This window comes from Carcharodon carcharias, chromosome 2 (assembly GCF_017639515.1).
Source record: "Carcharodon carcharias isolate sCarCar2 chromosome 2, sCarCar2.pri, whole genome shotgun sequence".
In the NCBI taxonomy this organism is placed as follows: Eukaryota; Metazoa; Chordata; class Chondrichthyes; order Lamniformes; family Lamnidae; genus Carcharodon; species Carcharodon carcharias.
In genome coordinates, this window is record NC_054468.1 from 53307323 (window position 1) to 53327973 (window position 20651).

The 20651-nt window shown below is 41.9% G+C and overlaps 1 protein-coding gene across 2 annotated transcripts in view; it reads right to left on the reverse strand.

Moving 5' to 3' along the window:
- Window positions 1–10209, reverse strand: part of LOC121290443 (inactive N-acetylated-alpha-linked acidic dipeptidase-like protein 2) — a 999957-nt gene extending 989748 nt beyond the window's left edge. The window contains exon 1 of one of the 2 annotated variants that reach the window (XM_041210891.1): window positions 10102–10209. The gene's annotated coding sequence lies outside the window, so the exon portion shown is untranslated. The remainder of the gene's footprint in view (window positions 1–10101) is intronic. The other variant, XM_041210883.1, reaches the window with a different exon arrangement.
- Between the last annotated feature and the right edge of the window lie 10442 nt (window positions 10210–20651).

The window sequence follows — 20651 nt, forward strand, 5'->3', positions numbered from 1 at the left end:
GCTGTCTGGAATAGGATCTTGGATGCACTGCCAGAACCCATCAATTATATAAATGAGACTCCTGACACTTCACCTACAGTTCAGCCGTGATTATTATGCCACCAACATCAGTGATTATGCACTGACCCTTGACACTGATGAAGATGTTAAGGGAAAGTTCTATTCTGGCCTTAATGAAGTCCTCACTGCCATCCAAAATGAAAAGATCATCCTTCTAGGAGACTTTCATGTCAGGGTTGGCCGTGACTCTTATGTCTGGAGTAGAATCATTGGGAAAAACGGGGTGGGAAAAGCCAATGCAAATGGTATCCTCCTGCTCACAAACTGTGGTCAGCATGGCCTCATTAAAGCACCTGAAAGACAAACAGAAAACCACATGGAGGCATGCTAGATAAAAGCATTGGCACCTCCTCTTTTATGTCATTGTTCAGATCAAAGATCTAAATGATGCCTATTTCACTCAATCCATGTGGGGGACTGATGCCTGCTGAACAGATCATTGAATTGTTCAATCGGCTTTGAACATCCAACCAGTACCATGACATTGCAAGGCCCAAAATTCCAAAAGGAAGAAGATCAATGTCTCAGCCGTAAAACAGCCCAACCAAACAAAAAGGTCCAAGTTCAGTTATGACCAAACTGGAAAATTTCACACATCCAACTCAATTCCAGAACAGTGGAATCAAAAAAAGTCAGTTGTACTAGAGTCCTTTGATCAGACCATTGGGTTCAAGCACCATCGTCACCAGGGCTGGTTCAAGGAAAATTATGTTGAAATATGTAACCTCCTGACAGACCAACCCAAGGTCACATGTCAAAAAGGCAGCATTTCAACAACTCAAAGCTGATGACCAAAGACAAATCCCGAGATTAAAGGACATGTGATGGGAAGAGAAAACACAAGAGATCTAACAATATGCTGACATCATGACATGGGAAGCTTTTTTGAAGCCACAGGCCCATCTAGAGACTAAGATCAAATGGATAAAATCTCCTTCATTTTCACTCATAGTATGGTGTTTCTCTTCTTGAAGATGGCACTGCCATTTGCAACGCTGGAAAGAACATTTTCAACAGCTGAGAATCCACAGCGGTATCTGTGTACTATACCCAGTACTTTGTGGTAGAAGCCAGGGATGAACTGGCATTGATAGGAAAGCTACAAAAAGCAATCAAACAGATGAAAAACAGCAAAGCCTGCAGCCCTGATCATATTCTAACTGAGCTGTTCAAAGTTGGTAGACTTTTGCTCACATCAAGACTCCTTGCACTCAGCCTACGTGTTTGGGATGAAAAAGAACCTCCACCTCGGCTTCAGTGATGTGGCAATAACAATTATCTTCAAGAAGGGTGATCAATCATGCCATGGAAACTATTGAGATAGTTCCCTCTTGTCCATAGCAGGGCATAGCAGCCACCTCTCTCAAAAGACCACAATTCATGAGGAGATCCAACATTGGATCAGCTAAACAAAAACAGAATTACCTGGAAAAACTCAGCAGGTCCGGCAGCATTGGCAGAGAAGAAAAGAGTTGACGTTTCGAGTCCTCATGACCCTTCAACAGAACTGAGCGAATCTTAGGAAAGGGGTGAAATATAAGCTGGTTTAAGGTGGGGAGGGGGGGAGAAGTAGGAGGGGGGGTGTGATAGGAACAGATAATCAAAAGATGTCACAGACAAAAGAATAAAAGAACACAGAGGATCAGCTATGCCAGCCTAGCCTTCTACAAACTGCACTAAGTGTTTGACAACAAAGATCTCAGTGAGACAGTAAATCAGAGCAGTTGTCATCACCTTGCTCCCATACTGCAGTGAGATCTAGACTGGGTACTGGAGACATATAAGAATGTTAGAGAGATTTCGTCAGCAATGCCTCTGTTGCATCCTCCGGATTCATGGGACAGCTGTCAAGCATACGCTAGTGCCCTTCCTGTAGCCAGCTCCACATGCATTCAGGCAAAACTCCTCCAAAATGAACTTTGATGGACTGGACACTTTGTCCAGATGGCCAAAAAGTGCCTTCCTCGCCAGGTCCTGTTTTCTCAACTCTCAAATGCTCAGAGTTCCAAGAGAGGATAAAGAAAACACTTCAAAACACAATGAAGCTTTCCTTTGAGTGAAATGGCATTGACACTAACGAGTGGGAGGAGCTTGCTACCAATTGTTTAGAATGGCAACAACTTGTTCATCAAGCTGCATCAGGCTTTGAGTCACAACATCTTAATGATGAGGCAGAGTGGCAGCAGAGAAGGAAAGGAAGAAAAACAAATTCTGCACTCCGGATCCCAATATCTCTTAGACATCCTGCCTCATCTTCCCAAAGACTGCAGCTTGAGAGCAGCCTGTTCAGACACATTAAGTTCCGTGCCAGAAACTAGCAACCCTGAGCAGACATCTTCATCAAATCAAGGAACAGCCAAGAGCAACAACGACCAAGTAAATTGTGATGATGTATTAAATTAAGGTTACAGTGTTTCACTGACTTTCAACGTACAATGTTTGAGTTCACACAAGTTGAACTAAGATGATGCAGACATTCTGGCACATGTATTTTGCACTCCTGAAGAGTTGTTTTGTTTCTTTATACATTTCCTTGAAGTATGACATAGAAAGAGTGAAGCTTCAAGTCAGACCAAGAAGTGTGATAGGAGAAATTCATTCTTGATGTATTAGTTTTGTGATATAGTAGCTATTCTCCTCAGCATTGTTCAGAATTGACTTGAAGGATACACTTTTTAGTACAAAGTAACGTACAAGACATTATCAGCGGTTTGGTGATGGAATTAGTTAAATTGTGTTTTCATCAAAGCACTATTTTTAGTAATACTTTCAGGTTCGACATCTATAATTCATTTGATTGATAGTAAATGTTCCTTTAGCATTGCAATTGCAAAAGCAATTGTTGCCGGCTACAGCTGGTACTTGCTCAAAAATGACAAAAAACACATTCCAAACTATTACTTTGGACCACCTTAAGTACACTCCTATAATGTATCTTTTCTTTTTAAAAAAAGTATTGAAAACATACCATGTACCACTGTTCACGGTCTGATCCTGGTGGGAGTGGGGTTGGAAGCAGACTAAGGGTAGGAAAAACAGGCCAAATTTCAAAGTCTGATAAAATTACCATAGTGTTGGCTCTGCAACGTACCTTGAAAAGTTAAATTTTGTGAGAATGGATTTTTAAAAAATATTCTGGGGAATATTGTGTTATTCTGTCAAGAAGACTAGGTATGTGTGTGTGAGAGTGATTTAATTAAGCTGGGCAGGAGATTGATAGGAGTCAAGTTGCCTGGAGAGTTTGGAAACATGAAAAGGATAGCAGTGTTAAGTTTGAGATACAGGTAAATAGGTTAGATCTAACATTTGCATTTTTAGATAAGTTGAGAGATCGTTAGAATATCAAAAGGAATCAGAGATGGCAAGAAACATGCTTGCATTTTGCAGGAGTTCCATAGGTAAACAGTATTGGGGATATTATATTCTATTGAACCAAAAGCAAAGGCAAGATGGAACATGAAAGATCTTATATTTGGAAAGGTTTGAGGTTCAAAGAGGGGTGAAAAAATGGAACAGAGATGAAAGGGAAAAATGTATATTAGAGCTACTGTGGATAACTGGATATAGCTGTTGAGCTAGAGATGGCTGGAGATACCTGTAACTGTCTGAGCTGTTGAGATAGCTGGAGCTCTGGGCTGGGAGAAGAGGCAGTTTGAATCACCCATCCAGTTATGCCAGAAAAGCCTTGGGCTGCAACAAGCAGTTTTATTCTGAAGTGGCTTCCACCTCAGAGTGGAAGAGGGTAAAGGTCATGTGGTATGCCTTTATTGAAGCTACAGCAGTTTGCCTTGTGTAATATTACTGGATTTCATAGTAAACATCTATAAGGGAGTCATGAGGACTCGAAACGTCAACTCTTTTCTTCTCCGCCTTGTCTCTCTATCTCTCCGCCCCCCACACACACACCTTAAACCAGCTTATATTTCAACTCTTTCTTGGACTCGAACGCAAGTTCTGTCGAAGAGTCATGAGGACTCGAAACGTCAACTCTTTTCTTCTCCGCCGATGCTGCCAGACCTGCTGAGTTTTTCCAGGTAATTCTGTTTTTGTATAAGGGAGTGTTGCCTGGAAGGTGTTTACTTGTGGGTTTGACCAAGTAGAGAGTTTTTGGGGGAATGTTTTGTAAGACCAACCTTAATTTATAACTGTAATCTTGTATGCTTAAGTTTTGTTTAATTTTTGTTAAGAAAACTTTTACTTTTAATTTTTAAAATCCCAGAAGTGTTACTGGGCCTCTTACTGCTGAGATCGGTACGTTGCCGACTCGGTTTCTGAATACAAAAAAGGTTATGGCCCGTAAGCCAAGTTTCCCTCTGGGATTTGGTTTGCACAGAAGTTAACACCAGCTGAGGTCATAACAAATCCATTTGGGCTGGCAAAGATCAATTCATCTGGGACTTATTTCAGCCAAAGGAGAGATTTTTATGCTAATGTCAATTGAATGCAGAGATTTTGGCTTGTACTTGTTTTATGGAATCTTTGATAACTTTCTAGTCTCTAATATTGCAACCGGCAGCTAATCTTCAATAGTCAGATCCTGAATGGATAATTGAGTTCAATCTGTGAACTGTTTAAATGGCCTAGCTATCACATTCAATTGCCAAACATGTATGTAACAGATTAAGGTATGGCAGCCAGGCAAAGGAGCCAAGTCTGTTTACATATTTCATTCTAACATAATATGAGCAGGAGTAAGCCATTTGGCCTGTTGAGTCTGTTCCACCATTCAATACATCATGGTGGAACATACAACTTGATTCTACCTTCCTACACTATTCCCACTTCCCTTAATTCTCTTTGTTTTGAATATCTAGTTCATAATTCCTATGATTTAGAATATTACTTATAGTTTTAGGAATTAAAGTTATAACTGTGGAGAATGGAGTATCTGGTTGAGAAACTAGTAAAAGCAATCCTGAAATAAATGCAATTCAAACAAGCTGGGAGGTTATTACACTTGAAAGGTTGGGGTCATGTTGACTTAAGAGGTTAACAGTTAGAAAGGCAAGATCATAAAACAGCAGGTGGGCTTACTTAGCTAAAGAACTGGAGATACGACGTTTACAGTTATTCCAATGAAGGGTGTTATTCATGTGGTTTCCCAGAATTAAGGAAAGTTTTGCAATTAAACTCCAAAATTCCCAGACTTACCTGAAGTCCAGGAGACATCTTAACTTCTTTGAGGGAAGTGGTTGTATATCTCAGCAGTGGTCTCTACTGTCTTCTGGTGCTGCTGGGATGACAGAGCTACCAGCCAATCAGATTGGCCCTAAGGGACAGATGTGCCACTCTGCACTAATTAAGGCCACTCCAGCATATTACTGTTATGGGGCAGCCAGGTTTCACGTTGGTGATGTGCCAACCGACTTTTCAGTCAGGGTATGGGTAATCTGTCCCCTCTCACTCCCTGATGTTTTAAACGACTGCACAGCAGTCACAGGGAAGCCCGTGCTTGAGCTGTGGAATCTAGAGTTCTGAGGTCAATAAAGAAAGTGGAGCTAAAAAGCTAATGGAAGGACCCCCATGAAATATAGTACCTTGGCGATTAGCTGGAATGCTAAGGAGATGTCAGTGAATTCCAGAGAGCTGATATATCTTTTGGGTTGGTCCCAAGAAAAGTGAATTCAAGATTTCATAAGATATGGGAAGATAAGAGGGGATGGGAGAAGTGAAAAGTGGAACTGAGTTTAGCATGAGTTTTTATAAGCCTGAAGTATTAAGTTAGTGATGCTTGCTTTATATTTCTCTTTATATACATACTGCAGTTTGTTTCTATTAAAATACATGAAATCTTCTGACACAGTTCTGTCGGTTAGCTGCTGGGTGCTCAGACGTCTTTTTTAAATGTTAACGGTCTCTAATAAGAGCATAACACCTTAGTATCTAAAGATCTATTGATCTCTGTCTGAAATATATTCAATAACTTAACATCCACAGCCCCCGGAGGCACATAATTCCAAAGATTCACAACACTTTGAAAGAAGAAATTTCTCCTCATCACAGTCCTATATGGCCAGCTCATTTTTCTTAAGAATGTGACCCTCTGTTCTAGACTCCTCAACCAGGAGAAATATCCTTCCAGAATCAACCCTATGAAGCCCCTTAAGAATTTTATGTTTCAGGTCAAGGAATGAGGCCCAGTCTAGGATAATTCATTGATTGGCAGATGAATCTTGGGTGAAGGCATAAGTCAGGATTGCAAGTAGGGCAAAATCAGAAAATACTATGTACATCTTTTTGCTGATAACTCTGTGTTAAGGATTCCAAACACAGGTTTACTTTAGGTTCATTTAGTTCATCACTAACCAAAGCCAGAAGAGAAAATAGGTCAGTTTAACCCATGAGCAGCTGTTCACCATGTAAAAATGCAATATCCACTTTTGCAGTCCTGCCACATCCAGTCGTGAATGGTGGTGGACAATTAAACAACTCACTGGAGGAGGAGGCTCCACAAATATCCCCATTCTCAATGATGGGGGAGCCCAGCACATCAGTGCAAAAGAAAAGGCTGAAGCATTTGCAACAATCTTCAGCCAGAAGTGTGGAATGGATGGTCTATCTCGGCTTCCCCTGGAGGTCCCCAGCATCAGAGATGCCAGTTTTCAGGCAATTCAATTCACTCCATGTGATATCAAGAAACAGCTGAAGGCACTGGATACTGCAAAGGCTACGGGCCCTGACACTATTCCAGCAACAGTACTGAAGACTTGAGCTCCAGAATTTGCCACACCCCTAGCCAAGCTGTTCCAGTACAGTTACAACACTGGCATCTACACGAAAATTGCCCAGGTATGTCAAGTACACAAAAACAGGATAAATGCAGCCTGGCCAATTACTGCCCCATCAGTCTACTCTCCATCATCAGTAAAGTGATGGAAGGGGTCATCAACAGTGCTATCAAGCGGCACTTGCTTAGTAATAACCTGCTTACTGACGCTCAGTTTGGGTTCTGCCAGGGTCACTCAGCTCCTGACTTCCCTACAGCCTTGGTTCAAACATGGGCAAAAGTGCTGAACTCCCGAGGTGAAGTGAGAGTGACTGCCTTTGATATCAAGGCAGCATTTGACCAAGTGTGGCATCAGGGAGCCCTAGCAAAATTGGAGTCAATGGAAATCAGGAGGAAAACTCTCTGCTGTTTGGAGTCATACCTAGCACAAAGGAAGATGGCTCTGGTTGTTGGAGGTCAATCATCACAGTTCCAAGACATCAATACAGGAGGGTGTCATGGTGGTGGTGTCATGGTGTTGTTATTAGACTGGCAGTCCAAAGACCTAGGGTAATACTCTGGTGACTTTGATTCAAATCCCATCACAGATGGTGGAATTTGAATTTTTTAAAAATCTGGAGTTAAAAGTCTATTGATGACCATGAAACCACTGTGGATTGTTATAAAAACCCATCTAAAACCTGCTGTCCTTATCTGGTCTGGCCTACACGTGACTCCAGACCCACAGCAATGTGGCTGACTCTTAAAATCCCCTCTGATCAAGGACCACATCCCACAAATTATTTTTTTTAGATGTTCCTTGCGATAGTGTCCTTGGCCCGACCATCTTCAGCTGCTTCATCAATGACCTCCCTCCCATCATCAGCTCATAGGTGGGGATATTCGCTGATGATTATACAATGTTCAATGCCATTTGAGACTCCTCAGATTATGAAGCAATCCATGTCCAAGTGCAGCATGTCCTGCACAATATCCAAGTTTGGGCTGACAAGTGGCAAGTAACATTCGCATCACACAAGTGTCAGGCAATGACTATCTCCAGCAACAGAGAATCTAACCATCGCCCCTTGACATTCCATGGCATTACTATCACTGAATCCCCCACTATCAACATCCTGGGGGGTGACCACTGACCAGAAAATGAACTGGACAAGCCATATAAATACTGTGGCTCCAACAGCAGGTCAGGGGCTAGGAACTCTGCAGCAAGTAACTCACCCCTGACTCCCCAAAGCCTGTCCACCATCTATAAGGCACAAGTCAGGACTGTGACGGAATACTCTCCACTTGCCTGGATGAGTGCAGCTCCAACAACACTCAAGAAATTTTACATCATTCAGGACAAAGCTGTCTGCCTGATTGGCAGCCCATCAACAAATATTCACTTCCCCCACTACTAACACAGCGGGAGCAGTGTGTACCATCTACAGTGCAGGGATCCACCAAGCCTCCTTAGACAGCACCTGCCAAACCCACGACCGTCTATGGAGAAGGGCAGCAGACACTTTTGGAAACGTATCACTGTTCCTTTGTTACCACTGAGTCAAGATCCTGGAACTGCCTTCCTAACAGTATCATGAGTGTACCTACACCACATGGACTGCAACAGTTCAAGAAGGCAGCTCACCACCACCTTCTCAAGGGCAATTAGGGTTCGGCAATAAATGCTGGCCTAGCCAGCAATTCCTACATCCCATGAACAAATAAAAAAATATACAAATATGTTTGAGGTCTTCAGAAAGGCATTTAGTAATATTACTTCAAGTCATTAATATGATGTAAAAAACAAAAAAACTGCGGATGCTGGAAATCCAAAACAAAAACAGAATTACCTGGAAAAACTCAGCAGGTCCGGCAGCATCGGCGGAGAAGAAAAGAGTTGACGTTTCGAGTCCTCATGACCCTTCGACAGAACTAGTTCTGTCGAAGGGTCATGAGGACTCGAAACGTCAACTCTTTTCTTCTCCGCCGATGCTGCCGGACCTGCTGAGTTTTTCCAGGTAATTCTGTTTTTGTTTTGTTCATTAATATGATGTATTGTTTCAGCACAATTGCTGTGATATGCCCATGGGTTGTTGTCATGCTTAAATGCTGCAGAACCAGGCCATGGACTAAACAGTAACAACCAACAAACCCTTAGCTCAGGTATTAATCTCCCAATATAAGTGTGAAAAATTAAACATTTTAACTTGCTTCCCTCACAAACCCTTCTTCAAATCCATTACAGATCCTCAAGGCCATACAAGGTATTAAAAAATTGAGAGCCACACTAAAGCAGGGACTGTTCACCTGCAAAATGAAGACAGTCCAAATAGAATGTGACAAAAGAACCCTGATTTCCCCAGAATACTTTTTAGTTCAGCTAATTTTGGCATGCAATTTGACATAGTATGTGCATGTTAATAGTTAATTGCTGAATCAAAGTTGAACAGAATGCAGACAGTAAACCAATGGTTAGCCTAATCGTACAGTTGCATTTAACCGTAAGTGATGAGAGAATTTTAAAAATGTACTCCAACATATTTTGTGCACAACACTCAGAATTTTTCCCAGTTTCATTTAGTCTTGCCACATATGGGCAAGCATGGTAGAATCTTAACATTGGTAAAAGTGCCTTTACAGTCTGGCACAGTATAATGTTACAATGGGATGACTTGCTAGCATGTAAGAGTGTCAGTTTTAACAGAAAGAGTGCAATATATTAGCGTACAGTTACTCTATGGTTACTTTAGCCAGCGATACTTCGCAGTATTTGGAACTAGTTTTACTCACTCACTGGGTAAAATATGTTACTTATTGAGATTATCTCACTCTTTTAAACAACTCTTCAAGTGGGTTTGTGATCAGCTTTTCCCCTTTTCAGATCCCCCCTCCCAACCCCAACAATGAGACAATTTACTCAAACAACAGATTTATTCGGGACAGCGGGCCGAACTTGGGGGGGGGGGGGGGAGAGGACAGTCCTCTCCACCGCGGCCTAAAGCCAGTGGGGCAGCGGCCTCGCTTAATCCGCCTCCGCCTGCTTATTGGACGAGGGCCGCTTCCGATGGAAAGGGAGAGCGGCCCCGGCACTGAGATCAACAAAGAGGCTGAGCCGAGGAGAAAGAAGCAGCATTGCTCGCCCTCCCCGGAGCTGCGGACACCAAGTCACCAGCAGCTGAGCGCCGGGGAAGCAGGACTGGCAGCAACGATATCCTCACACCCCCTCAGGAAGCTGCAGCCCAACACCTCACAGCCACAACTACTCAACAGCCAGCTAACTCCAGGCTCCAACTCTAGAGCAGCCAGTTTGTTTGCAGAAGCAATTTACCAACCTTCTTGAAGGAAGTTGTGTGTTGATGCCATTTCTTTTTCTTTTTTCCCCCGTGTTTCTCTCAGTTACAATCCGACACACCCTTTCAATTTACTTCATTCCCTACAGCAGGTTCCCAAACTGATTCCCTCCCCTCCCACTTCACTTATTAGAAACAGCATTAAAAGAAGGAATGACAGTGCATACAGTGCAAACTTCAAGGAAATTTGCCTTTCAGAAAGCCCACTGGCTGCAGGGACTATATAATCTCCAGTTTCAGCAATGAATTAAGATTTTAAAGACTTTATCAAAAGTCACTTAAAATACACTGATTCACCGTGTTATCAGAAAATCTGGGACAATATTACAAATATTACAATATTACAAATTACATATTCTTAGGGGAAATAGTGTATAGTTGGGCAATTTATGTATACTGTAAAGATGTCAACAACCTCCCTTGCATTGTGCCACACACATAATACAAATGAAACTAGTAATGCTGGAAATCTGAAATAAAAATAGAAGTGCCAGAAATAACTTGTAGCTTTTTACAGTTGCTAATTGACCTATATATCTGTAGGTTTTTTTGCTAAACTGTTGATTTTCTGTTTCCTAATCAGAACAATAACAATCTGTTGTCTCTTTTATTTTCTGGTTCACTAATTGCAATCCTGTTCTTCAAAAAGAATGGAGATACAAGCATGGCAGTTTGTTGTCAGAATAACACCAAACACAGCTGAGAAGGCAGCAGGCTGTACAATTAGGCCTAATTCACTTCTAACACCGTATCAGTTACACACATCATGATGTTCACAGAGTGTTCATGTAATATTATTGCATATCATATTGTCAAGTAGCAGAATTGATATACTTGGTAGTACACATGATAGATATCAAATTCTGTACATCAAGGCTTATTTGCTGAACTTATGGCAAGGGTGGAGCTGGTGGGAGGACTGTTTATACAAATGGTGAATTGGATAATAATTTGAAGGCATCCTCAATAAGAGCATGATTTAGAGATCTCATGACCTACAAATTTAGACCAACAACAGCATCTGTTATCCGCTAAGTCCTGTTATCCTCATTCTCATGAGGATCAGGGTTCCCCTGCTGAAGCACCTATTTTTTTCCTGTGCCATGGTGAATTGCCATTCAGTAGAAGCTTTATTATGATTACATGGGAAGCAGGAATTCACCTCCATAAAATTGTGAAAATTATGACAGACATGCTACACATTGATCAAGTGGAAGTTCTTATGCTCCATAAAGGCTCCATTATTCTGTGGAGGAACACAGAGGAAGATTAATTCTGCAATCTTGCAAATAAACTAAAACCTCCCCGGTTTGTTCTGACCATATACATCAGTCACCTATTTAACGTTAGCCAAATTGCAAAGTGATTTACATTGCTAATGCCCCTTAGAGCAGCCTATAATCAGCCTGAGACACTGAGGGTTTCAGTGATCTATGAAGCAATAGGAAGTTCCATGTCTGTCTACAAGTTAAGCTGTAGATTATCTTGCGCAATGTGACACAAGTCTGTTACAGATGTTCTGGTGGAGTATACCCTCTGCATGTATTTCTGTTCTGATAAATCTAGGTAAGCCAGATTTTGCCTGTATATCTTATACAGAGGGATGCACAGTCTTCTACATGTTTATGCAGCTCAAACAGCATCTCTGTGTTCTTCATCCTCCCCTAATTTGTCCACATGAGTTAAATTAAAAGGGATTTCCATAGGGAGACCCAAGGCCAAACTTTTGCTCGAGTTGGGAAAATTCCTGATTCCACAAACTTGACTCAGGAGAAAGTGCCTGGATATTCAAATTTTCATTTCAGGTGTTAACCAGAGATGGGCCCACCAACCCAGAAACAGTGCAGAGGCAGCCACAGCAGCTGCCGGATGAGAGGCAGGCTGTTTAATAGGCCTGCCTCAGTGCTCCGGGACTTCGCTCCAACTGTAAAAGAAAACAAAACCAGCACTCTAGCCCTCACCCCTCATACCCCCTCATGCTTCACATACTTACCATGCCCCATTCATGCCAACTCATCCCAACTCATGCCCCCCTATCCACCCTCCATGGCCTCTCATTCCAGCCATTGCAATCTTTGCCCTTCTACCCAACTCCCATGGCCCCTCATACCCTCCATGCCAACCTATGCTCCTTGCCCATCCCCAAAGCCCTTTATAGCCCATGCCAACTTAGTGCCAGCTCATTCCAAACATGACCCCCTACTCATCTCTATGGTCCTTTATAGCCTCTATACCAAGTTAGTGCAAACCCATGACCACCCCCCCCAACCCATCCCCATGATCCTTTATAGCACCCACCATCCTTTGCCCTTACACCCTCCATGCCAACTCACCCAATATTCAACATAGGCAGACTTTAGGAGCCATGGTGAGATGAAATAAAATGAAGTTCTAAGTGTCTATTGATGACTTAAAAAAATCTCATTAATGAAAACCCATTCCGTGCACTTAAACTTCTTCAAGTACTTATTCCTTATGGAAACAAATATTTCACTCAAGTACTAAATCCCTTATGAAAGCAAACATTTGTATTCATAGCCCCATATCAAAGGCTTTTGAACAACCTGGAGCTGGTGAATCAAACTGTGAACATACAGAGCCCCCACTGTGACGATGTTAGGTTGTGGAATCAGTTGTGCAGCACTAATCCTATAATGATAACCCTCACACTTATGTCAACAGGCAGCTAGCAAAATTGCAAGCAACTACAGCAGGCTGCTTTATCTCTTCAAATTTTAAAGAGCTTGGGCATTTAAACAATGTGGCCTCTTGACAGTTCCTCTGAGCTTATCCAATTTTTATGCATGTTCATGCTTACTTTTGAAACCCCAAAGGACATTTGACCTCACCTAAAGTACACCTGACTTCTCCCAAAGAGCACCTTACCTCTCCCAAAGGGGCACTTGACCTTTCTGAAAGGGCACTTCACCTTTCCTAAAGGACCTCTCCAAAGGGTACCCTTCCTCTCCAATAACCCTGGCAGCTTTAGGTCTTTTGCTCAAATGTCTAAAGCCCATGAGTCATGTTTTTTTACATTCCACCAACAAAAACTGTATCTGTTTAAAGACAACTGCAAACTACAACCCACCCATGCACCCTGCGCCCCCCCCCCTCCCCCAAGTGAAAATGGTAGGTACTGGGAATCTGGGCTCTAGCATCATTTTGGCCAAAGGGTGCAGCCCATCTGCCATTGTAAAAATCCAGGCCTAAATGTCTATTGATGACATTACAATTTAAAATAAAGCGATCTCATTCATAATTACCTATTCAATACATTTAAATTTATTGAAGTACTTAATGTTTTATAAAAACAAACATCCCTTATGAAAATAAACATTTGTATTCATAGCCCCATAGCAAAGACTTTATAACCACTTAGAGCTCTTAATCAAACTGTGAACTTAGAGGCCCTCACTGTGATGATGATGGATTGTGGAATCAGTCCTGCAGCACTAATCTTATAATGATAAACCTCCAACTTATTTCAACAGACAATTAGTAGGACTACAAGCACTGATTTATTTTCTCAACTTTAGGCTGGTATTTTTTTACAAAAAATAAGAGCTTAAAGATTTAAATGCCTTGATAGCTTGACAGTTCCATTGAGTTTATCCACTTCTTATGCACATTCATGTCTAACTTTAACAATCCCAAAGGGTACCTGATCTCTCCCAAAGGGCAACTTACCTCTTCCAAAGGGACACTTGACCTCTTGCAAAGGATACTTTACCTCTCCCAAAGGGGTACCTGGGCCTCTCTATAAGGGTACCTTACCTCACCAAAAGGGTGCCCTACCTCTCCAAATAACTCCTGCAGTGTTAGATATTTTGCTCAAATGTCTAAAGCCCAAGAACCATGTTTGGGACATCCCACTAAGGAAAACTGAATTTGTTTGAAGGCAGCTGCACTGATACCAGCTGCCTCCGTGAGACATGGATATGTAAACAACAACTCACCCCTGTTCCCCCCACCACTACCGCCACCACCCCCCCCCCCACACCCAATGCCCCTGAAGTGGCGGGCACCAGGTTCAGGGATCAGAACTCCAGTGCCATTTTAGCTAAGGCACAGAGCCCTTCCATCTCTGCAAAAAACTGAGCCTCAATATCAAAGGGTTGGGCAGCTTTCATAAAGATTTCAAAACTCAGATTACTGCCCCTGCTACAGTATTGAAACAGTTTTTATTAAAGTCACAAATTACATGCTATGTGACTGTTGTCATATAAGGGCATCTGGCAAGAGTTAATGTGAGACTAGGAAACAGTACTGCCCACAGTGTCATGTAAAGAGACACGTGATCTGAGACAAGAGTCAGCTGTAGACTGGACAGAGACCTGGGTAGAAGCAAGCATGGAGTTAACTCACAGCTTGTGCTATACAGTGTACATAGTTATTTTTTAGCAGTAAACAGTTAACGTTCAATCATATAAAACTTAGAACCTCTTCATGAGACCTACAGAACATACAACATCCAATAAGTCTTTCCTCATTCTTCACAATCTGTCAGCAGCTTTTGACACTATTGATCTCACCATTCTCCATCATCATCCAGCTGGATGGGACTGCATCCACCTGGTTCCATTCCTATCTGTCTAATTGTATACAGAGAATCACCTGTAATGGCTTCTATCTCTATTTCGCTGTTATCTCTGGGATCCCCAAAAAATCTTGGTCTCCTCTTATTCCACAACTACATGCTGATATAATCCAAAAACATTAAAATAAAAGCAAAATCCTGCAGATGCTGGAAATCTGAACACATGAACATATAAATTAGGAACAGGAATAGGCCAATCAGCCCTTCGCGCTTGCTCCACCATTCAATAAAATCATGGGTGATCTGATTATAATCTCAACTCCACATTCCCGCCTATCCCCAATAACCTTTGCTTATCAAGAATCTATCTACCTCTGCCTTAAAAATATGCAAAGCCTCTGCTTTCATTGCCTTTTGAGGAAGAGAGTTCCAAGGACTCACAACTTTTTGAGAGAAAAAAATTCTCCTCATCTCTGTCCTATATAGGCAGCCCCTTATTTTTAAACAATGGCCCCTAGTACCAGATTCTCCCACAGAAAGAAACATCTTCTCCATATCCACCCTATCAAGGCCCCTCAGGATCTTATATATTTCAATCAAGTCACCTCTTACTCTTGTAAACGCCAGCGGATACAAGCCTAGCCTGTCCAACCTTTCCTCATAAGACAACCTGCCCAAATCCAGGTATTAGTTTAATAAACATTCTCTGAACTGCTTCCAACATATTTACATCCTTCCTTAAATAAGACCACCAATATTGTCCACAGTACTCCAGATGTGGTCTCACCAATGCCTTGTATAAGTGAAGCATAACCTCCCTATTTTGTATTCAATTCCCCTTACAATAAATGATGACATTCTATTATTTTCTGAATTACTTGCTGTACCTACACACTAACCTTTTGTGCTTCATGCTCTAGGACACATCGATCTCTCTGCATCTCAGAGCTCTGCAATCTCTCACCATTTAGATGAATGCTTTTTAAAACATTTTCCTGCCAAAATCGACAATTTCACTTTCCCACATTATACTCTATTTGCCAGATCTTTGCCCACTCACTTAACCTATCTATATCCCTTTGTATCCTCCTTGTGTCCTCTTCACATCTCTTCATTCTGAAGAAGTCATTTCGACTTGAATCGTTAACTGTTTTTTTCTCCATAGATGCTGCCGGACCTGCTGGATATTTCCAGCACTTGCTGTTTTCAATTTGAAAACACATTAGTTTCCACATGTACACTAACTGCAGATATAGGGAGGGGGCGAGGCCATGGAGGAATTTGAAAACAAGGATGAGAGTTTTGAAGTCAAGATGGTGCTTGGCCAGGAGCCAATGTAAGTCAGCAAGCACGTGGGTGATGGGGGAATGGAACTTGCTGCAAGTTTTGGGTGACCTCAAGTTTATGGAACATAAAATGTGGAAGACAGACAGGAGTACATTGGAAGAGTTGAATCTAGAGGTAAGCAAAGACATGAATGAGAATTTCAGCAGCAGCTGAGCTGATACAAGGGCAAAATCGGGTGATGTTACAGAGGTGGTGTTACAATACTAAGTTTATAAGTTTGTTATGTTTTGGGACTGTCTATTTAATTAAGTGTAAAGTGGAATAGTGAAGGGGATCATGTGACCTGCTCCAAATTCTGCTTGACAACAAGTTTGATGGCTTGATGGTTATGGAACAGCGAGGCCCAGATTGATTTATCAGGAAGACGATACAACATATTCATACCTGTAGACAATGGCAAAAGCATCTTTGTTGGCTGTGGGTAGACTGTTAGGGATAGATTTTCATGGAGTCAGGAAGACTCTGTGGATCTTTAAAAATGATGTGCGGGACCTGGATGCAGCAGTCCCACCCTCATTTCCAATAGGTCCAACTTTTGCCAGCATGGGAAAGAGAGCAGGGCATGATTCGCACAAGAGGAAAACCCAAACTCAGCAGGGTCATTAGAACCTATTTTAGCTGTTGCAAGGGCCTTAACACACAGCGTGGGAGTCACAATTTGATGGAGTAGTTACAAATGCTCTTGAAGGGTGGATAAGGTCTGCTTAAGTGTCATGATCTGAAGTTTGTTTAAACCCCCCATTCTTTAAACATAAAAAAACATAAGCCAAAACTGTCAGTGAGAGTTTTAAAAAAACTCAGTTGGACTGGTTTGATTGTCAGGTGTAGATTGTCATGCAATTTCAATAGAGGTTTATGTTGACATTTTGCCAAAGGCTGTTATTATGGATGCTTGGCTGAATTTCAAAAGCTACAGTGATCTCAGCAGAGGGTTTTGAGTTCATAGTTTGATTAACAATTTAAAGAGGCTATTAAAGGATTAGCTGTCTCTGATGTGGTGTCTGAATAGAAGTTTGTTTGTTTGCTTTTAATAGAATCATAAAAAATTGGAACGAGAGTAGTTATAATAAATTAACCAGCTGAGGAGATTTAAATGGATGTCTTGAATGAGAGTTTTTCACTATCAAGTGTGTACAAATGAGTGAGAGCTGTGTTACATTGTTAGATTATTTTTAAATCTCCACTTGACTCCTAAGGTCTGCCCATGGTGGATACAGGGTGAATAGCAATGTAGGTGGCATGGGGGTATGATGGGACATGGGGGTATGAGGGACATGAGTTGACATAGAGATGGCATGGGGATATGAGGGTCCTAGAAGGAGTGGCTGGAAGACAAGGGGGTGCGAGAGTTGAAGGCTAAAGGGTATAAGAGCATATAAAACAACTCACACAAAATCAAAGAGAACTGAGTTGGGCCTTCTAACCTGCCCACCTCATGGCCACCTAGAACCTGCTTTTGGGGTCAGAGGGCTCAACTCAATCCCATCCCCACCTCACTGGATTGAAAATTGGGTCTAACAGGGCTCTTTAAACAGAGGTGCCAAGTCAGGAAATTTCCTGACTCAAGCTACCCACCTTGGTAGTGAAAATCTAGCCCTCCATCTCCAGGTATCAGAGGGATGTGTAAGGAATTTTAGGTTTTATAAATGTTATATTTTAAGCTGTATATTTAATTGCAAGACGGATTGGAGTTGGTGGTCTAGAGGATAGTTAATTAGCATTTCAACCTGGATACAAGGCCCAGGTGATTCACGTTGCCATCAAAATGGGCTTTAGGGCGAAAAAGTTAATAAAAAGATATTCCTGAATCTCACAGACAGAACAATCTGCAAGAATCTGTGTAAGAGTGAGTGAGAGAGAGAGAGCATAAGAGAGTGCAGAGAGATAAAGACAGTCAGTCTCTATTGTTCACCATGCAGAATATAGGTAAAAGCTTGCGCTTGGATTGAAGAGGCCAAGTTTGTGAGGATTTTAACAAGGCTGGAAGATTCACTTAGCTTTGGCTAGAGGGAGGAATCTCCAGGGTAACCCTCACCACGAAAATCAGTTCAGGGATTAGAATTGATCTAGCTGAAAAAGGGAAAAGGAAGCAAGCCATTGGCAATTGAAAATAGCTTTGGCTTGGTTCCTGGAAAATGAAGTGTCCACTTCAGGGACAAAGTAAAGCATAATCGATTTTTGGATGTTTTAAGAGTTCAATGGGGGATCATTTCTGTAGTTTACAGTGTATGTTACTGACTGAATAGTGTTTAGACAATATTGTTTTTGCTTTGTTTATTGCAGTAAAATGCAGGACCGGTTAGCTCAGTTGGCTAGATGGCTAGTGTATGGTGTATAACTCCAACAGTGCAGGGTTTGCTTCCTGTTCTTCCTGAGGTAAACTTGAGACCTGTCTCCTCACCCTGCCTGTGAGAGTAGAAGGGAATGGCAAACCACAACTGACAGAAACTGCCAAGAAAACAGCTCAGGACAAGTCTTCCCATTTGATTGGCACCCCATCCACCACCTTAAACGTTCCCTCTCTCTACCACCAACACACAGCAGCGAGTGCCATCTACAAGATGCACTGCAACAACTCAACAAGGCTTCTCAAACAGCATCTCCCAAACCTGCAACTCCTACCACCTAGAAGGGCAAGGGCAGCAGATGCATGGGAGCACCACCAACTGCAAGTTCCTCTCCAAGCCACACACCATCCTGACTTGGAACGATATCACTCTTCCTTCACCATCGCTGGACTCAAAATCCTGAAACTCCCTTCCTAACAGCTACCTGCATCACATGGGCTGAAGTGGTTCAAAAAGGTGGCTCACTACCACCTTTTCAAGAGCAATTAGGGATGGGCACTGACCTAGCCAGTGATGCCAAACTTGTGAAAGAATAAAAAAAAGAAACATCAGCAGACAAGCCAAGGACCTGCCTTTGGGCAAATCACAAAAGAATGAACCAGTGATTTACAGTATAAGCCCTAAAACTTGAAATCTTGTCATGTGATTCTTCCAGTCAGTTACTGGAAATTCAAGTTTTCTTTTAAAGGTTAATGGTTTCCGCAGGAATTGTAACAGTGAGAATCGGTGGACTTAGTGATGGCATGAATATGAGTAGGAAGCTCATTTCAGTATCAGATTTGATACCATGGTTGCAAACAGACTGCCTTGATCTCAGACTGTTGCAGAGAAGGAGGTGGAGTTTATAGCTAGGGAACAACATTTGGAGTGGGGACCAAAAAACAATCCAGTACTGGACGTCAGATGAGCAGTCTGATAAGTTAGTAACAATGGAGAAGTCGAGATGGAAGCTGATGAGGTCATGCTGGGTGCTGTCAGTGTACACGTGAAAACTAACACTGTAGCTTCGGTTGATGTCACCAAGGGGCAGCATATAAGAGCTAGAAAGTGGCCAAGGATAGATCCTTGGGGACATTAGAGGTAATGGTGCAGGAAGAGAAGCCAATACACGTATTTTTCTGGTCACGATTAGATAGTTAAGACTGGAACCACCTAAAAGCAAGGTTCATTTCCTTTAGTAAACCACGGAATGAAACTAGCCCAGCTTCTCTATTTGGCTACAGAGTATAGCCTACTGAGCTAAGTGCATGTAATTAAATATGATAATATAAGCAGAAACCCTGGCCACTAAGTTTTCCATCACAAGGAATGTATGGAAGCATTAGCTCCACACCAACTCAAGTATTTATCACAGATACAAATGTTAATCAAAGAATCACTATCATTATTATTGTTTTATCTCCACCTTTTAGCCTATTTCAATCCCCTCCACCCCCACCCCACCCCCACTAGGGCCATATATCACTTGCGCATCCTGCTTTCTACCCTTAATGTCACCATTAGCACATCCTTTAGCTAATTTCACATCTGTCAACACCCCTTTGACCTTCTGTTTATGACATCTTTAGCAATCTCTCCTTTGCCTCCACCTATCACTGGCCCTCTATTCAGCTCCAGCTGTCCCACCCCCCTTAAACAGCTTATATTTCATCACATTTCTATTTCTCTTTAGTTCTGATGAAGAGTCATACGGACTCGAAATGTTAACTCTGACTTCCTCTCCACAGATGCTGTCAGACCTGCTGAGCTTTTCCAACAATTTTTGTTTTTGTTTCAGATTTCCAGCATCCACAGTATTTTGCTTTTAATCACTATCACATGATGTGTTTGTTCATTGATTTGTGTGAGATGACTCAAGCCTACTGGTTGAAAAACTTGTAAGAAGAAAAAAACCTGACCCTTTTAAACATAATTGGCATTCTTTGTCTTATACATATGAGTTTTGTCCTCCAATTTGAAATACATTATGATAGTGATAACCTTTGTTTCAACAGGAACCAAGCAGAGACTTTCCACACATTCTTCCATTAATACCAATTTAGGCAAAATATCTGGGCTCCCACCCATTTATAAAAGTAGCGAAGGTATTATGAATGTCAAGGATTTGGAGAGTTACATATCTAAGAATGCTTTGAGGTGCATTTGCTTTCTGGCATGCTATCTTTGAGATTTCTGTTGTATCTGCCACTGAAGCTGGTGACATCCTAAACATATCATTGCCATTCATCCTACCACTATGACTGGAACAGCCTGCACCTCATTGCCAGGCACCTCCTTTTATCCATGAAACTCCCCATTAA